The sequence below is a fragment of the Cotesia glomerata genome, linkage group LG8 (assembly GCF_020080835.1).
Source record: "Cotesia glomerata isolate CgM1 linkage group LG8, MPM_Cglom_v2.3, whole genome shotgun sequence".
NCBI lineage: Eukaryota > Metazoa > Arthropoda > Insecta > Hymenoptera > Braconidae > Cotesia > Cotesia glomerata.
Window position 1 is genome coordinate 17,917,370 of NC_058165.1, and position 6,232 is coordinate 17,923,601.

Below are 6,232 nucleotides of genomic sequence, written 5' to 3' on the forward strand. Positions count from 1 at the left end.
TTGGATAACTTTTAAACGGCTTTACCGATCGATTCCAAAAACTAATCAGCTCTAGACAATAAAAAACCACGTCGATCGCCACCAAGCTGGTCGAAATCGATTAATTCGTTCGAGAGATATCGTGAACGAAAGAAAACCGAAAAAAGTGTTTTTCCGAAATTACTCCGAAATTTTTGGTTCGCTCAATTAAAACCTAAAAATTTTTCATGGGGCTGATAAAACTGCGTCGAATGCGGCCAACCGCGTGAAAATCAGTTGATCCATTCAAAAGTTATTGCGGTTTGAAAATTTCAAAAGTAGTGTTCTATGAAACTACTATCAGACTTTTGAGCTCGAAGAGCTCAAATGCATAGAAATACTATCTCTTTGAGCTCAGCAAGCTCAAAATATCACATAAATTATATTTTGAGCTCAAAAATCTCAAAAACGTCATAAGTACAATTTTAAGCGCCCAGGTATGGAATTAGCGGGAAGTTGCAGGGATGGCCTTTAGGGTCAACCGTTTTACTAATTTTTTTCAAATTTATTTTGATTTTTTTTTTATATGATATTTTATAATAGTAGTTCATGCTTTTTATTACGCGTATTACTTGATTATTATCAATTATCTTTATAATTTATATTTAAGATTATTAAAAATAATCAGCACAAACTATAGCGACCCAGATTTTTAGATTTTAACTTTTTTCTTATGTAAAAAGCGGACGGCCAGAGACTAAATAATATAAGGATGCATGCTAATCTTATAATAGATGGGAAACTACAGTGAAAAAGATGCTTGACAGCTTGCAATTACACGCCAGGCGGCGCAAGAATAACTTTACATGAACTATAGCTTAAAGGAGATAGTTTGCCACCGGAAATGTATTAAATTAAAATTGTCAATTTTTATTATAATTACAAAAATACTGAAATCCGAACAAAAACAGTTTCACTGTAAAAAATCACGCCAAGTCCACGTTCATAAGACTATTAAAAAATTTTTATTTCTTTACAAAAGATATAAAATAAAAATTAAAAATCCAAATAACCGATATGATTGTATTTGATTTTCGGAAATTAAAAATTTTGTTGTAAATTTAAAAATTAAAAAAAACAATTTTGGAATGTACTTGGTGTGCGTCATTGTGTACTTCAATTTTTTTTAAAAGTCCTAGTAGATAGATTTTAGGAATTTCATAAAAAGTGAAATTTTTCGTAATCACGCACACTAAATACCCTCGCGGTTTTGATAATGCCGTAAAAATACCGAAATTTTTCGGCATTTATGCTTATGCCGTATATTTACCGTTATAATTCGGTAATAATGCGGTTAAACTATAGTTGTTTTGGCCAGTTTTTATACTGTAGTTATCCAGTATATATACTGTACTTATGCTGTACAGTTACCAAAAATATACTATACAATTACCGCATTAATGCCCAAATTTTACCCAAAAAATTCCAAATAATTACCGTAATAATACAGTAATTTTTGCCGAATATTTTCTGACATAATGGACAATTATTAAAGATTTAGTTTTATTTTTAGTTCACTTCTATGTTAGAAATGAATAAAATGAAAAATTTCAAATTTTGCTTTTTATTCTCCATCGCTACTTTGCAAAAACAAATACTGTTTTTGAATAAAAACTATGTAGAATATTATTTTTTAATTAGGTATTTAGCGATAGTTAATATAAAATAATACATATGTTAAGTAAATATATTCTAATTTTAATTTCAATTTTAATTTCTCACTTAGAAAATTGCAAATTTTTAAAATCGAAAAGTTATATTGTTTCACATATATAATTATATTATTTAATTTTATATATGCTTATCGTAATAAAAACGGTGTGGTTTAATGAATAAAGAATAAGCAAAAACAATATGGTATAGACCGTGTAGCTCAAATGGTAGAGTAGCCGACATGTCCCCAGAAGGTTTTGGGTTCGAATCCCAGTCCGAGCGTTAATTAATTTGACACTATTTTTTAAATATGGTTTTAATACAGTCATTTTACCGCCTTATTACCGTAAATATACCGCATTTTCAGCGTAAATGTATCGCATTTTCACGGTAAATTTTCCGTAATTTTTCGATAAAAACTGACCAAAACAACCGAAAAAATACCGCATTAATATTGTATAATTGCGACATTTTTCGGCATTTACAAAACCGCTAGGGTATGTTCCAAAATTGTTTCTTTTAATTTTTAAATTTACAACAAAATTTTTTTTAATTTCCGAAAATCATATACAACCATATCGGTTACTTGGATTTTTTAATTTTTTATTTTATATCTTTTTGTAAAGAAATAAAATTTTTTTTTCTTAATAGTCTTATGAACGTGGACTTGGCGTGATTTTTTTACAGTGAAACTGTTTTTGTTCGGATTATATTCACTTTCAACCAATCAGAATGAGAATAAATATTTTCAACCAATCACATCACGAATAGATTGGTTTCACATACATTTCATCTCAATTTTATTATGGGATTAAATTAAAACAAAAAAATATTTTTTATAAATTGCACTTATAGTTTTTCAGGTTTTTTATAAGTGAACATTTTTTTTTCCGTAATAGCTTTTTCAATAAAAAAAAATTCTAAGAATTTTTACATGGCGGCTAACTTAATTTTCATGAAGTTAGCTAACAGCTGTTAATTTTTTTAATTTTTACAACAAAAATCAATTACAAAAAAAAACTAAAAAATTTTCAACAATAATTTTTTTTCTAATTTTCACATTTAGAATTTCTTTATTAAATTTTTTTTTCACAATAATTTCATTATTGTAAAATTAAAAAAAAATATTTTTAATGTCAGTTAACTTCAGTGTAATCGACAGTGTTTTAATACGAGCATGTACAGTGTACAGTTGTATATAAACAATAAATTTAAAATGAGATTGTTATTGGAATAATTGTTTATTTTAATGACAGTTTTTAATAATTTATCAATAATTTTTGCTAATTTGTAATTGTTTGAGTATTAAAAATTTTTAATTACTAAATTTATAATTTTTAATGAAATTAATGTTTTTAAAAGTATAACCTATACTTTAGGTGAGTTTTTTTTTCAATTTTAAAAATTATTTTTAAGAAATACATTTAAATAAACAATTTTTTTTGAGAATTAAAAATTTGATAGAAATTTTGAAAAATTAATATTTTATAGAAAAATTTATATAAATTTTTATTATAAAAAATTTTAAATAACTATGAAAATTAATGTAGCATATATTTAATAGTTTTAAAAATTTTATAGCTAATAAATTATGACAAAAAAAAATTAAGAAAAAAATTGACATCTAGAAATTTAAAATAAGAAAAAATGCAATTTTTCAAAAATAATTTTTTGGAACAAATTTTTTTGTTAAAAAAATAAAAAAATAATCTAGTGACTGCTAACTTTGATGTCATTAAATAACTTCATTATTGTTTTTTAATTATTGAAATATGATACTAAAATCAGCTGACAACTGTCAATTTTTTTTAATTTTTACAACAGCAATTATAAAAATTTCCATTAATATTTTTTATTCAATTTTATACGTAGAACTTTTACTTTATTGAAGTTAGCTGTCACTTGACAATTTTTTAATTTTATTTAACAAAAAAATTTGTTCCAAAAAAAATTTTTTTTTAAATTGCATTTTTAATTTATTAAATTTTCTAAATCTCAATTTTTTTTTCTCAATTTTTTATCCAGTAATTTATTTATTAGAAAAATTATTAAATATCTGCTAAATTAATTTTCATAGAATTTTTTTTTTAATTCATTTTTTCATTAATTTTATTGCTATAAAATTCTAAAAAAAATTTCCGTCAAAATTTCAGTGTCATCTTATTTATTAAACAAAATATGACTGACCAAGTAAATAATTAATCAAATTTAAAAAAGTATAAAAATTTTTTTTTATCTCAAATACTAAAAGCGAATAATTTACTGACAATTCACCAAGAAATAAAAAGAGTGAATTGTTTATTTATTTATTTATTTATTTATTTATTTAATAAACAAACCCAACAGCCTAGGCCATTAATAACAGGGTTAATGGTACAGTAGTTAGTATACAAAGATAATTTTTGATGTATGACAAGATGACTTATAACTAGCTTAGTGATTTCACATATAAACTTTGAAATACTAAAATACTAAGTGAATGCTCTAGCGATAAGTTAGCTATTGCAATTCATTCACAATAATAATCAAAAAGAAAGAAAGAAAAAACAAAACAAAAAAAAAAAAAAAAATTAGGAAAACGGTTGACCCTAAAGGCCATCCCTGCAACTTCCCGCTAATTACGTTAATACCTGGCCGCTTTTTTGAGCTCTTCGAGCTCAAAAGTACAATCTGTGTGTTGTTTTAAGCTCTCCGAGCTCAAAAAGATACCTTTTCTATGCTTTTGAGCTCTTTGAGCTCAAAAGTCTGATAGAAGTTTCATAGAACACTATTTTTTGAATGTTCATACCGCAATAACTTTTGAATGAATGAACCGATTTTTACGCGGTTGGCGGCATTCTACGTAGTTTTTAAGCCTTATAAATAATTTCTAAGTTTCAATTGGTCAAACTAGAAATTTCGGAGTAACTCTGAAAAACACTTTTTCGGTTTTCTTTCGTTCACGATATCTCTCGAACGAATCAACCGATTTTGACCAGCTTGGTGGCAATCGACGTGGTTTTATGATGTTAAGAGCTGATTAGTTTTGGAATCGATCGGTAGAGCTGTTTGAAAGTTATTCCAAAAATGTCGAAGTTATGTTGAAAAATCCTTATTTCCAAATATTTCGTCGAGGATATCTCTCGAACTAATCAACCGATTTCCACGTTTTCGGCGGCAATCGACGCGGTTTTTAACCTCTGAAATTATTCTATATCATCAAAAACGATCCGAGAAGAAATGACGAAGTTATGTGAAAAAACAGTTTTTTCGGTTTTTCGGTTTTATTTCGTTCACGCTATCTCTCGAACGAATCAACCGATTTTGACCGGATTAGCGCCGATCGGCGTGGTTTTGACGTTAAGAGCTGATTAGTTTCTGAAATTGATCGATCGAGCCGTTTAAAAGATATTCCAAAAAAACCACTTTCAAAAATGATTTTTTTCTAATTTTTTTTGAGATTTTTCAAAATTTCTCAAAATCTATCGGTCCGAATCGGTTCAAATTCTCAGGAAATCTAAGTTTGGCGAAGCCCTTTCGAATGGCACCAACCGCGATGAAATCGGTTTAACCGTTCAAAAGTTATAAGTGATTCACATACTTACACACACACACATACATACAGACATAGTGACAACCTCGCGGGGATAGTCAGGGAAGCTTCCTGTGACCTTCAAACGTCGAGATCTGATGAAAACTCTATTTTTGCAAAACGGGGTGAAAACAATAACTTCCCGATTTTTGAAAATCTGAGATTTTTAGCGGGAAGTTAAAAAAAACAAAGTATAAAACAGAATAGCAATACTCCTTATAAAATAACAATACTCCTTATTACCAATACACAATTGCACATCATCAACTCCATTTAATTACTAATTTGCCAAGTAATGCTGTTATATATCCATGAGGACAATCAAACGGATCGAGTGAAGCTTCTAATTGACAAAAACGATTCACTGCACCAGAGATGCGATAGATCGGCGCTGCCTGAGATAAGTTAGATTTAGCAATAGGTATATACATTGGTACTTGACTTCTTATACCTAAGACTGGTATCCTAAATTTAAACAATGATAGTAGTTGAGGACAGTCTACCAAGTTATTGAACAGTTTAGTTGCAAAGGAGAATTCTGTACATACTCGTCTTTCTTCAAGAGTAAGATATTCGCACTCATTACAGAGCGTTAGATTTGCGATTCCCCGAGCTGGATAATGTCCAGTTTTTTTCCAAATTAAAAATTTTAAAAATCTTCTTTGAACTCTCTCAATTTTAGTGGACTGTCCTGACTGAGTGGGAGACCATACCAACGAAGCATACTCGAGTTTCGGTCTAACAAAGGTATTATACAATATTCTAATGGCATAAAGATTATTAAAATTTTTTGAAATTCGAGTAATGAACCCTAGGGTTTTCCATGCTTCTGATATAATGTTGTTGATGTGCATAGCAAAAGTAAGTTTACTGTCAAACGTTACTCCAAGTATTTTGACTGAGGTACTTTTATTTAAAATTTTACCGGACATGTTATAGTTAAAAGTAATAGGATTTTGATTTCGAGTGATTGTTAAAATGATGCATTTA